General features: G+C 29.6%; 1 protein-coding gene across 8 annotated transcripts in view; it reads left to right on the top strand.

Annotated features, from left to right (window-relative positions):
- LOC144836905 (neuron navigator 2-like) overlaps window positions 1–15,140 on the top strand; it is a 155,339-nt gene that overhangs the window by 62,000 nt on the left and 78,199 nt on the right. The window lies entirely within an intron of this gene.

The raw sequence follows: 15,140 nt of genomic DNA, 5'->3' as shown, positions 1-15,140 counted from the left end.
TATCATAATCATCAATAATCATCATCATCATCATCATCATTATCATCATCATCATCATCATCATCATCATCATCTTTTTGATCATTCTTATCATTGTAATCAAATTATCACTTTTTCCCGCCTTCATTGATATTAGGAAGCTTTTGGTTGTGTGACTGACAACCTTAACATTGGACTTTGTCCAGCCTTAAGATTTGATAATTTTAGTCATTATCTTATAATGCATTGATCTTATGGTTTACTTCAGTAATTCCTCTTCAAATAAATATTTCCTCTTTATGATTTTTTTTTGTCTTTATTTTTATGATTTAAATAGCAATAATTATAGCTATAAATAGTTCCATTAGTGGAACAACAATAAAAGCCCATTTGACAGATCATATATGCCATTTCCATCTTATTACAACAAGATGTTTGTTTAGAGACGAATGAAAACAGACAGATTTTAATGATATCTCCACCCTTGGCTGCTTCGCAAAATTAAGAAACGACTTTGCAAGTCATTATGTGTATTTTGTTGTGAAACAGTAATATTCAGGGAATAATACAGGATTTTGGAAATTAGTGTTTGCAATCAGCAATCATCATTTTCATCAGTTCTTTAATTTTTGAGATCAAAGGTTATGATGGGATTGAGTGGGTGGAAGATAGGGAATGTATATTTTTATATTATAATAAGCCAAGTTGTATTATTATAGTTGCACCCTTTATTTTCTTGTGGCTCCTGCAAACAGTAATTGGCTCTCCGTTATCCTCTTTAGCATTATTATTGGTTTATGCTTTTACCTTTACATCCATAATAATACATTCTTATATAGCGCATAACTTTGTAAAAGTAAAAAACATACTTACAATTACATACCGCATTCATTATGGAAGTAGAAATACAGGGCTTGCAGATTCACCTCCCCGACATCCAGGGGCCACCAAAAAATCATGTTGAGCATAGAGTTACCTGCCTGCATCCTGATGGGCAACCTCCCAAAGATCAGTGATACATTTATGCTAGGTAGCAAGGTTTAAACACAGCTCATTAATTAATTAGTTTTTCTCACATAAAAAATAAACAAAAAAGTTAAGAGGCAGCTAAAAATTATTTGGAGACAACCAAATTGCCTGAAGGACTACCCAAATTTACAAAATTCTACAGCCTTACATGTCTATGATTCGTGTAATTCAATGATTTATTGAATTTTTTGCGTATTGAACATACATAACCAACGTGTATAATTTACATAATATTTATTTGATTTAGCATTGGCCTCAAGCCAATATCATTTTTATGAATCCAAAATTATGATTTCTGTGCCCTTTGGCTTTAATTTATTCACCTTGTAGTGCACATGAACTGTAGTACACTCAAATATATCACCAGCTATCCTCATCTTATACCCAGGTGCTTAAATAAGTATCAAATGTACTAAGATGAGATTATTTCGCATAATAAATTTTAATTTTAAATCACATTGAAATTGAACATGTGAATGTTTGGTACGGAATCTGAGATGGCAGGAGGCAGCCTGTAATGAAATCTTATGAATGTGAATTCAACATTTTTCAAATTGAATTTATGTCAAATTATGGATTCAGTCATAAAAATCTTGCTTCTAACACCATCAATTGATTCTATAGTACTACTCAAAGATTTTGTGTTATTTTCGCTTAATGTATTGATTTTCCCTTCAGACATATGATAATTTAATGTCATACTTTGATTAATTTTATATATAACATAATAAGATTACAAAATGTATAAAATGTTAACAATTTTACATATGTTTGTAATATTAAATATGCATTAAAGCAATAACATTTTATTAAAAATAGGGAATTGAAAGAATTTTACAATAAATAAATGCTGAATACATTGTATAGTCTAGGTGTACCAACTTCTTGTTCTCTTGTCATAATAATAAATACCAAAGACACACATATTTAAAGACAGTCTATATTATATAGTTCATGTTACACAATTTGAAGCAACCTTTAAAAGAAGTAGTAAAAACAATAACAAATATCATCCAAAGTATTTTCTCTAATTAAAAAAATGAATGAATTTTGAAATTTTACCAAATATTCTTATTGATAAATGTTAATTTTCTTTTGCTCTTGAATTTATACTGCCAGAAAAATTAATGACTGAAAATGCATTTGCAAGGCTAGATCCAATTAATTTAAATAGAATGTTTTAATGTAACAGATGTTTGGTTTGTTTAATGTGTTAGTTTCAACATGAAGGAATTAGTTTTAATTCCTCAATGCGTTCAAAATGTTCATCCTTAGCAGACGATAAGATGTTGACGGGATGATATCGTAGTGATAGTTCATGTTTTAGTAACAAAGGCTTGTTATATAGCAGAGGCATCAGAAACTGAAATACTGAACAGCTTTATTTGTCCATTATCATAATACAATAACAATAGAAATTCTTCTTAAAGATTGGCTGAGCTCCATTTATTAGAAATTATCATTGATGGCTTGGTTGTACCATCCAAATAGTAAAATAATTGAATTAAAACAATGTATTGTAATTATTAATTTAAAAAAAATTGAATCCTAATAACAGAAACACATTTGTTTGTAATTTGTCTACAAAGACCAAGGCAACTGGTGCTGTCCGGGGTTCAGTTGGACTGACATTGGGTCGGGTTGGGTTTTTGTTATGGCTGGATTTTACTTTTGGTCCTTTTATTTATTTATTTTTTTCAGTTTGTGTACTTCAGGCCTACAGTACAAAGCTATTATTATTTTATTATTTTTTTTTTTTCATAACCACCAGGCTACCTACCTTGTCTACCTTGTCATCTGCCATTTGGCAGGTCCATGACAGTCTTATTTCTCCACACTTCTCTATTTAGTGCTTCTTCTTTTAGTTAATCATTTTTTAGTTTAATCTTTTTTAAAGCATAGCACCAGCAGATACCTCAATTTATGTAGTATTGACTTGAGTGTTTAACATTGTTGATATATACAATGTGGCAATGGTAGGATACAATATTTGTTTTTCATTATTATTCTGTCAAAGTAATTCTTCCATCAATTACACTTGCATACATTTTATGAATACAACGTTTGAATATCATCCCTAGAAACAGAGAAAGTAATCTTGCCTATCAATAAGATGTTGATTAACTTAAAGATTCTTAAAGAAACTAATAGCTTAGCAAACCATCAAGAATTTCATGCTTGATTGAATGCCTAATTACAATAATTAGATAGTTAGTAGCCTGGTTTATTTGGGATTTATACTATTAACGTCTTGTAAATTATAGATGATATTTATTAGTAAAAATAATTGTGGGTTTTACCTAAGCATGAATTATGTTTTGTGATCAATATTCGTTATTTGTTCACATTACAAATGGAGAGAGAGATGAAGAACTTTCAAAAACAAAATTATGTTCCGTTTGATAATTATATTTTACATAAATATTGATATTTTTGTATTAGCGAATGTCCTTTTTTTGTACGTTTTCTTGATTTTTATTATGTTTTTTTTAGTATTTGTAAGTACCATGATTGTATTGCTATTTATGTAATCTTTAATTTCAATTGTAAATATACTTTATTTCAACTAAAAGATACCATGAATAAGGAAGAATAACTATTATTTTAATGTAGGTTCCAAACTTGGTATATACTGCACTATTAAATTCTCCATTAAGATTGTATGCATATCTTGAGGAGGATCTATATAGTAAATCTTTAAATCACGTTTTGTTGTAATAATAACTGCTTCTCTGAATGAATAATTCTTAGCATGACAAATTAAAGTGACTATGGCGTCGCAAAAATGATCCAGTATGCTCTACATAAAAAATTTAATTATTTTACTGTTCTGAATAATACCAAAATCAGGATGATGTCATCATTTTAAAAGGATTGATATTTAGAGTAATTGTAAATCTTCAACAATTATCAACATAGATATATATATAAAACTTCTTCCCCATGAAAGGAATGAAGAGTAATTTTTGTTTTCAATACTATGGCCAACTTCTATTAAGGGGACATTTTTGTTGGGTCTTGCAGTTGTCCCCTTAATAGATGCACTACTTTAGTTCCAATTGTTCTCATTTAAAATGCATTGTTTCAGCAGTTGTATAGTAAACATAATAGGGTTTAAAGTACACAAGATCTTTAATTAAAATTTATTACCAGTCCTAAAATGACTAATCCAAATGCCATCGTTCAAATGCGTAGGATGAGGAGAGTAATGCCACGTGCTATCCTTGATGGATATATGAGAATATCTACAGAAATTTGATATCCACAAATTTGGGTTGGGACTCCTGCTGAATTCTGGGACAATAACCACCCATAGACTCTGTTAGAGTGGGGTATTAAAGGGGACAATGTGGAGTTTGGTTCTTTCAGTATCTACCTTTACAATAGAATTAGGTTACATTGTTACAGTATATCCAGGGAGGTATACCTCCCTGGTATATCCGTTTATACAAGCCTTTTCCTTTAAAATTCCACTTTTTTTAAAAGGAAATCAGACATACCACCATGAAGAAATAAATACCCATGAGGTATAAATGTATTAATAAAGTGATAAATATTTGTTAATGTTTTTATGCCTAAAGTACTTACAACATTATACAAAAAATAAAAAATATATATATAAAATAATAATTTCTAACTTATATTGAAACAAAAAAAAAGATTTAAACTAGAAAATAGTAATAAACATTTGTTGTATAAAAAATACTGTACCTATTTAAAATAAATGAAGTTAAAACAAAGTTATTTAAAATTATGATTGCGTGCTCCGACCAATCGGCAAGCACATCAATAATGTCATGGGCTTTGCGTGTAGTATTGCAAAAGTGTTATTCTTCGTGATTCACGTCTAGAATTAATTGCAGAATTTCATTTACACTTATCAACGTTGGTAGATGTTATGATGACTCATGCTAGGAAAAAACCAACTGGAATAAATGACATCAAAAAATGTAATTTTGAATCTGTTTATATCTTGTCACTAAATTGATGAGTCAGCAGATATTAAATGGCAATTTTGTAACAAAAATATTTTAATTTCTGATAGCATTTAGTGATTCGTTTATTTTAAACTGTTTTATTGGATTTTTTTTGTGTAGCTGAATTTAATGTGATTTTTTAAAAATCCACTTACACAATGACAAAGCTGTGGTTATCAGTGGCTCGATCTCAATAGTAAAAAGTATAATAATGTGTAAAACAGCGAGAAAGAAGTGTACTATTCCTTTATCAGGGCTATTAAAAAAAAATTTATATTGGAGATACAATGTACTGCATTATTTTTTGTTCAGCCTGCCAATATAAATAATATAATAATTTGTAGAATGGACCTATAATTAATAAGTCCGTGTTTGTGCTATGGAAAAAAATACAATAATTTATATAAATCATGAAATTATAGTTTAGTCACTATTCCTCCATGCTATAATTATTTATTTGTGATTATTTACATATAATTAAATAGTTTATGCATATTTTGTATTGATATAAACATCAGTCACTAGTGTTACATAATCTTTGTCAAGCTCCATTAAATTTGTTTATTGTAAACATTGACCTATTGTAATTAGCTCATTTCAACAATACGCTTACTCAGAACTGGTTGCTGGACTTAAGTTCTCCATATAATATGTTCAAATGTTGTTTCATTTGATCATTTTGTGAAGTGAACTAGCGTGTGTACAATCTTTCTAGTTCACAGTTTAATATCTTTGCACGAAGACCTGTGTAATATCAGCAATTAAACATTATTGGGATGGTTATGAATTATTATGTGTAGTAGAAACAATATATTAAGCCATACTATTGTGTTAGTTGGCATGCGAGGATCGAGTTTGTTATTCAATCCGATAGCGTGAATCAACCGATGCAAAAACACAGCAGGTAAGTTAAATTGGAATGCCATATTCTTTAATTCGTAGTGTCATCTCTTTATGGCTGTAGAGCCACCTCCGTCTACGAACGGATAAAATAAATATGAAGCACCGAACGATGTGCTTAGTATTTACGGTATTTAACGATTTTGTTGGCTTGGAATTAAAGTAAGTTTTAGTTTACTAATGCTATGCTCTCAAAGATCAGATACGCTTTTAGTAATCTGCACTCAAATGGCATTACACGTTGGAAAGTATCTGAAGCAAAATTATATTTGACAAGGTTTGATATGGGATGACAAGTCTTGTTTTTATAAGTCTTGTTGAGGAGGCTTCTAAAAAACTACAAGTTCAAAAGTTTGATACAAGAACATTTAAAGCTATATAACTTGAGCATAACAATTTGTTGTTGAAGGATTGGATTATTTATTGATCATGTTAGCCCTACAGTGTTATAGATTTTGATTCTGTTTGTGTGCGTAGTCGCCATTTATAAAGTTAAATTTAAAGGAATTAATATTAATAATATTAATTAATTATAAATTTATTATTAATGCATTTCCATGAAAGAATATTCACTAACTTGTATCTGTGTCCTTAAAACTGAAGTTATAGTAACAATTAAATGGAAAGGAGCTGATCTTTTTAACACATTAAGTGAAGAAACTAAATTGTCAAGTAATTTAAATGTTTTCAAAAGTAACTTTAAGGCATTAATGTAGTTTAGTTTTATTGTGTTACTGTTATTTTTATATTTTAGTTTAAAATGTACTATTGTACCCAGGGCCCCAAGGGAGACCAGTCTTTTTGACTGATTGGGCCACCCTGGTTAAATATTGTTAATAAATAAATAAATAAATATAGTAACAATAACTTTAGCCTTTTTCATTCAAAACACAGAACAAAACAAACAGATATCCTTCCACTCTTTGTTTCAGTGCAAAGACTGTTTGCCTTATATTTATTGTTATTTATTTAATTATCTTCTTGTCTGGAGTGTAAATAACTTTGTTATTTCATTAACATTTTTCTTAGAATCTTACAAACATATTTTTATAGTTAATTAGGCAATTTGCATTGCTAAAATTCAGTTTATTTTCAGGGACAAAATGACCAGTATATTAATCAAACAAAAATAAAATGTATACCATTTCTGTCATTTTAATTGTTTTTCTCAAGTGTTCTTTCATAGTTTTTATTTTATTTAAAATATATATATATATTCACTATTCACACTTAGACTAGGGGAAACACTTCAAATTAAAAAAAAAATCTCCTATCTAAGTAACTACAATTTAAGGGAAATACTTAAATATTTATTGAGGTAAGTGAAATACTTAATATTTAAGGGAAATATCTCACTTGATTGTATTTGGTGAATACGGTACTTTACTGTGTTGAAAGAGCTATTCCAGAACTTAAAGACAATTTGTATTGTATTATATAGGTTGATTAGTATTATTATGTTGTAATTTTGAATACAGTATATCGTGCCATTTGTTATTATTCTTTTTGCCAAGTTCAAGTTTATTATTTTATTGTTTTGCAATTTCAAATGGGTCATACCATTATTGTTATTGTTTATAAGTTCAAGTTCATATTATTACTATTACTTAATGTTGTCATGTGACAGTAATTCATAGGTTGACTGGAACCTAGTGGATTTAAGACTAATTCCTATTGGCTGATTGCTATGTGATTATTTAAATGATGTCACCATATCTTGGCCTGGATATCTGATGAGTTGTCTACAGTACAGATAGATAGTATAGTTTATTTGTTAGCGTATAATAGCGAACATGTTATTAATATTAGACAAAGGCTGTTAAAATTTGATCAGTAACAATGTTTTGGATGTTTATCACATGTGATTGATGTACATCACAAGTTGCATCTAACAAAAGTGTTTTTGCATCATATTGTGTAAGTACAGTATAGTTAATTACTTTAATTTATAATAGAATTTATTTTATTTATTTATTTAAATTTTCACCCTGAAACCTTTACCATTGAGTTATATCGAAGGTACGATTTACATCAGAGGTATACAAGAATTAATCGATTGAGTTAGCTGTTAGCTTAACCCAATCCATGTGAACACAGCCCTATTTTACATTAGGATCATCTTAAATCCATTATATGGGTAGTACTAATGCATGCTCATGTGAACACCGCTTTTATTTTAACATTTTACTTACTACATTTTACTATTATATATATTCTTATCAAGATTGGATGATAATTATGAAGTGTACAGCTGGATTATTAAACAAATGTAAATATCGTTTTACAATATTATCAGAAAGTATGCAAATATGGTTACTGTATTGTAAACATGATTTTGTATTCATAGAGAACAATTTAACTATTCAAAAAGTGCCTTTGATAATCTTTTTTGGAATTGGGTGTCACCTCTGTCCTGCATGATTATTGCTACTTATCATCTATTTTAATGTATGTACAGCGCATTGAGAGCTTGCTTATATATTATTATTATTGGTGTCAAGAAACTGAAATCATCATTGTAAATTTGTTAACTTTTTAAAAGTTTATTTGGTGATGAGTGGGTCACAAAAATATATAAAGAAAGCCAATTTAAATTGTGTAACCTTTTCCTTTTGTTGTCTTTTGTGCATGGTGTAAATAAATTCAAACCACGATATTTATGAGTAATCAAAAAGTAAACAATGAATAGTAGTCTTTGTTTTACGCAATAAAGGCTGACCTGGGAAAATTGGTTCTTCTGTATTTCATAACAATAGGTTGCCCAAGGTGAAACGCATTGTAAAAATATATTTTATTGCAATTGTCTTCTGTTCATTGGTAGCAACAATAGGATTTTGTTATATTAAAATATTCAATTAGAGTTTTTGTTTAACATTTATTAACTAAGATTAAGAAAAACAATTTTTCATACTGTAATTTATTTTTAAGTTGCGCTAAAAATTACTGTTGAAATCGAGTAGCCTACAATTATATATAATTTTGAAGTACAGTAGGCCTACAATTATATGTAATTATATATTGTACGAATGAAAACAAATTTAATGAGGAACAACTATACATACTTTAAAGGTTAGCCTGCGAGGTTAGATAGTATCTTAAATATTTCTAAGTGCAGCGGTTAAGTTGTTAATTATATCATGATTATCTAGTGATTTTTGTTGGTACTATAGCAAATAGGAATTGTATCAAGTTTATTTGTTTTCTGTTCTATGCTCATTACAATTCATTGCATTACCTTACCTTTAGTAACCTAAAATGCCTGCAGAAATAGTTTCTATTTAGGTGATCAGGCGTAGGTACAATGTACAGTCTTTGCTTTTATTTGCAGACAGAATGATACAATCTGATCTAAGTAAAGTTTTATTGTGTGTGCCCATGTTTGTTTGATTTTGGCCAATAGTTGTTTTCAACCGTGTGTTGATCATTTTGTTGAATGTGTTACTTCTAGTTGTTGATTTGGATTAGATAGGTATGTGGTTATTCATGTAACAAACATAGTAAGTAGAATTATTAAGATATTTTATATTTAGTTATAATAAGGTAGTAGACCTACTGTATGTATTCCCAACCTGACATGAGCCCTGCTGATACTCATTACTGATAACTGTACAGTACTAAGAATTGTTTAGGATTTGAACACATCTTTATAAATCTTTATATTACTAGCCTGGAAGTGTACTTCTAGACAACCGAGTTTTGGTAAATGCCAAGTGTCTCTCAGAGTTTGTAAATAGTGAAAGTAAAGTAAAGTAAAATTATTATTCATACAGTAATCTATTTTAGTATTAGACAATATAAAGGATTCATAGCATTTTCTTGTTATAATATAATGTAGTGTTTGATATACTGTACATATACAGTATTGAATGTAAAACATTTGTAATTTGCATTTCTTATCTTAGTGCTAAATTTACCAGTTTCAGATAATATTTGAATATTCATTGAATGCTTTGGCACCATATAGATAGTGTCAATATCAGCTATTTGTTGTAAATTAATATATACATATTAATGTATGAATAGAATAAAATTATTCTATTGTGTTATCAGCAGGCCTATGTAATTCAGTTAATATTCCATATGTAAATAACATGCATTAGCACTTTGAAGATTAGACGCTAAAAAGGTAGACACCATTACTGAATCTTACAGCAAATTTGTCAAGTTATTTGCACATTTCGCCATAAGCTTTACGTTAACAGCGGTTAAACGCGTCCTAGTTTTTAACACATGCTTGTTGTCCATTATTATGGTGTACGATGTGCATAAGGAGTTAAATGATTGTGCCCGATTTTTGAGTAAGGAAATTGGATTTTCTTAAGCCAGTGCATCAGAATAATCGTGGTAGCACGTTACAGAATGTTAATTACTTTGGTTGTAATTAACATAATTATTGAAATGGTTTTGACAGTTTGCCTCTAGATACTAAAGGTATATTTATTTTGTATTAAGGGTATGACGCATTTCAATGCTATAAACTTTTTAAACTGGCCAGTACAATTGCTGAGCCTGTAGTACAGTAAATAATTAATGTGGAACAACAAAATTTAGGTAATCTGCAAACTTTCTTTTAGGTAAATTTACAGTAGCCAGCGACTTGGCAAGACTAAATTAAGACCAGTCGATTTACATTTTAATTTCTACTGTACTGTATATTGGTTCTTGTATGTGTTAGTGACATGCAGTACTGTACCAAGTGAGTCGTACACTACACGATTCAATCACTTTTATTTCGGTTCAATGGGGTTTGTTATGTTTTTTGGGAGGTTTGCAGGGGTTTACAGTAGCAATACCCTTTTTCGTGAGTTTGTATGTTTAGATTTATTTTATAATGACAATGAAATTGTTAGGAATGTGTTTTGTATAATTCCAGAAGTTATTCATATATAAGATTGTTATCAGAGTACCTACTGTACCTACCAACTATATTTTACTTTCGGTTTAATGAAATACCATCTTGTCCACAGTTTGATCTTGTTAATGTTAAATACCATCAACCTTGTTAAATAATTTCTTTTATAATAATAATAATAATTAACTTTGCTACTTTTAGAGTTTTCGGGCACAATATATGGAACGGCAAAAAAAACTATAGTACATATAGAAAATTGTGTATGGAATGCCAAAGAGGCCACTGACAGCATTCTTACAGTACCTTGCGTATACAGTTAGTAACATTTCCCTAAAAATGTTTCCACATTTGGGATAGTCCCAAAATTCACACAAACAAATCGGAAATCCCACGATACAAACAAACCTAATTAGTGATAATTATAGATAATCAATAATAATTATTGATTACTTTTGGTTTATTAATTCACTTTTCAGTAACCAGTGAGTATTATAATATTTATTATTATAATAGGTGATGTTTTATTCTGGTGTTTGAGTTATTAATTCTATCTGGCACCAGACAATTATATCGATCATTTTATTGTTTTTTTCTAAGCAGATTTTAATGAATTGAAAATAAACTTTATAAATTCAGTTATTTTGATTTGTAGTGTGGTATATACAACTGTAGTACACAAGGTTCTAATGATTGTAGGTAGGTTCATCTTCTTTACAGTAGTTGGTTTTCAATCAGGTTTTACTGAACACTCAGGTACATGAGTACTACTGAACAATATTTACTTAGTTGTCTCTCAGAAAAACAAGCCTTTTAGGTTAAGGACCACCAGTCACTTTCCCAATTTCTGTTTCTGGATTCTATACAAAACGTACATGTTGAAAAACAGTAGCCCAGAGTTTTCTCTTGCCACTGGACCAAATCTGGGTTCAGTAACTTAGCTTTAAGATAGCCACTTCTTTTTATTCATAAAAATAATAATAGTGACTTAATATAGGAAAAGCAGTTCAAATGTTGTAAATGTGAACCCATATTCATTTGGAATTAGAATACTTCCTTGTTGATATAAAGCAGTCCAATTGACATCTAAGGGAGTAAATTCTCCCAGAAGTAATAACATCCAATTGATGTGTTCATGAAACTTACGAATCATCCAGCTTAAGGCGAAATTATATAGTTAATTGAAAATGTTGATTAGTGTTGTATTAGCATAGAGCAGATGTAGAATAACTGCACAAACAATCATCATCAATAATATTGGCCTAGCACTGATACAACCTAGTCTAGAAATGCAAGCCGAAATTGAGGTTTAGTTTTTAAAGAATTGTTTTTTCTAAGGACATACAGTAGTACAACAATAGTAAAGAAAAAGTGAGTACCATATATTGTTACAGTATGTTTTCCACCAGTATATTTCAGTTTTGCGAAGGGTGTTTTTATTATTTATACTGTACTTTTATATAAATCAAGCCTGTGTTTACAATTTAAACTATAGAGCTAGCAAAAACTGGTTAAACCCAAAATGTAACTTTTTTTCTTCAGAAAAACCTGGCAGGCCTGCATAATTTTACTAAAATTGTAATTTTTATACTGTATCTACAGTATATTTAAAATGTTGAGAGAATTTCCTGTTTTGATGTATCTACAGTAGATGTTGGTATTTAACAATTAAAATCTATTAAACATACTGTATATGTAATGCAACAAAATTAGATTTGCTGAGGAATATCTAACAGATGCTATTAGCTGGATGGTTATTGGACCGTGAGCTAAGTCCGCTAAGCTTCTACAAAGTGGACATCATTTATTCTTGAACGTATGACCGATTGCATTTGTATTCACCTCGCAATATAATTATGTAAATATGATTATTGCTTGCGAACCACTGAGTGAATACAGCAAGTATAATGAATTATCACTGGACATTCAAAATGACCAGTCATATATCAAACATAGTGTGAAAGAAAAACTGACCATTAGTGGCCTTTAAAATATATTTGACAGTATTTCTGTATAGTTTTTTCAATAAATCGATTAATACTGTATTTGTTTATTTTTAAATTACCGATTGAACAGTAACATAGCAAGAAAAATTATTTACTGTATAAATGATATTTTATACAACGTAAACTTTTACCCGGAGAAATGCTGACCCTAGCTAATGAAGATTAAACATGAATCTCATTATGTGCTATATGAATATATTACAATGTTTAATTACATTAAATGTCAATAAAACATCATTTCTGAGGACCATCAAAGCATATTGATCCAAACGTCAAGAAACTCAACAGTACATTAATGTAAATAACATTAATTGTTTAATTGTTTTACACAGTTGTACTGTACCATGCTACAAGTTTAATTTGAAGAATGTATTAATTAAAAAAAATTACTGTAAATTTCACCTTTGAAAACTGACCACATAAAATTATCAGCATAGAAATTATAAATATTAATATGATATAAATACACAACAGCCCTTGCATACAAAACATCCCAGATTCTATGAACTTTGAGAGAATTGAGGCAACGTTGGAATATATTTAAATATATATAAATGATTCAGTCATACTTGATTGAAATTTGACGAGATGAATAAGAACATGTATAGCGAGTGTTTCCATGTTTTTTAATACTTTATGTTGAGAGTATTTCCACATATGTTTGTTTCCCTGTGAGACTTGTCTGGATGTAGGTTGGATAGATAATGATGTGTCGTAAAAAGGATAATTTAACATTGATTCTGGTGAGTGAATGAGCCAATAATGACCATAGGATTAGCTGTTTTCTATTTTGATACCAGTTTATTGCAAGTCTCTTGTAGATTCTGTGGACTTGATTTACATGTACAATCTTTTACTTCTAAAAACCAAAATTTCCACTTAATCTAACTTAATTACAAACATGCAAAAGTAAGATACTGTACTTAGTGTACTGTACTGTAGTATTGACATACAGCACACACCATTGTATTAAGATTAAATATTCTGTAATTACTGTATGTACCATATATCCTCTGGTATAATTCCATCCCACTAGAACATAACATTTGGCGGACTTCAACGGGAAAGCCTGGTTCAGGAAAAAATTATTGGTAAGCATATAAAAACTTTATCTTGAACTGGCGAGAGAGAGGCCTACATCCAGATTAAAGTATAGTGAGACTACACTATACCTGGGGATATAATGCCTGTTTGTGAAATCAGACATACAGTAAAGTAGTAGTTGGGATTAAACCTGAAGTGGGATGTATGTAAAAATTTATTTCCTAACTACTGTACAGTATATTCTGACAATATTAGATTTGAGCACTAATTGTTGAAGTTTGAATTGACATTTCTCCTGTCGTTGATGTGTCTGAAGTTCTATTTGCTCATTATGATAATGTATTGTAAGAAATGTTTTAGCCACATGGTAACCGACAGTAAAGAGACTTTGTACAAACACTTCATATTGATCAAAGTCGTCAGACATTAATAATAATAATACAGTGGGTTTCATTAGCATCCTTTTGCAACTATCCCAAAACTAGACACTCTTTGGCTGGCCCAGAATGCCCGATTTGTTGCAAAGTTTTGTTTTGGAAAGTATTAAATCTTACAGTTATAAAAAGTATACTATTGAGATCGTAGATGAATGAAATGTTTTGTTTTATACCACTTAATTTTATTAGATGGCACAGTTAAATATTTAATGTGGTAGAGTTACTATCAGACAAAGCTCAGATTTGAACCCAAGACCTTGGTATTGGTAAACAAGTGCCATGTAAATCTGCATATTGCCACTGTGAAGTTTGTTACAACATTTCTGATATTAGAAAATGTAGTAAAGATTGTTAATGAGAATTCGTGGCTTCTTCGTCGTCATGCAGAATGACTTTTACTGCTCATTCTCACCTGATGAAATAAGTGACAAGGTGTTTATAATTACATGCTTGACCTAAGTTCACGCTAATTTTAATTGCTTTGATCGATCCGCTGTATTCTATGTCAACAATAGATTATTACTGACTTACATACATGCCTTTTTACATCATTTTGAATGTTAGAAGCGTATCACACATATTTTGATTTAATGATGAATGTATACACTCGTGCTTGCAATTTGACATTTCTTGATTTTTAAGTAATAATAAAGAATAATATTATACCATCAATGTACAGTACATTAAAATTAACATAAAACCAAAAATTTGTTTTCCGATCTATTCAAAGCAAAGAGCAACCTCTATATTGCCATGTACATCTGTACATGTGCCAATTGACATGTATCATCAACATCTACTAGCTACTGTATTACCAGTAAATGTCTATAAATTGGAAGAGCTATAGATAGTTCAGAATCTTAACCGATCAATCTGTCCTTATTTGTTACAGTACAGTACAGTATTTACTGTAGTACAC

This window comes from Antedon bifida, chromosome 1, assembly GCF_963402885.1.
Source record: "Antedon bifida chromosome 1, ecAntBifi1.1, whole genome shotgun sequence".
NCBI lineage: Eukaryota > Metazoa > Echinodermata > Crinoidea > Comatulida > Antedonidae > Antedon > Antedon bifida.
Note: the sequence above shows the minus strand (reverse complement) of the source record. Positions and strands in the feature narration are given on the sequence as shown.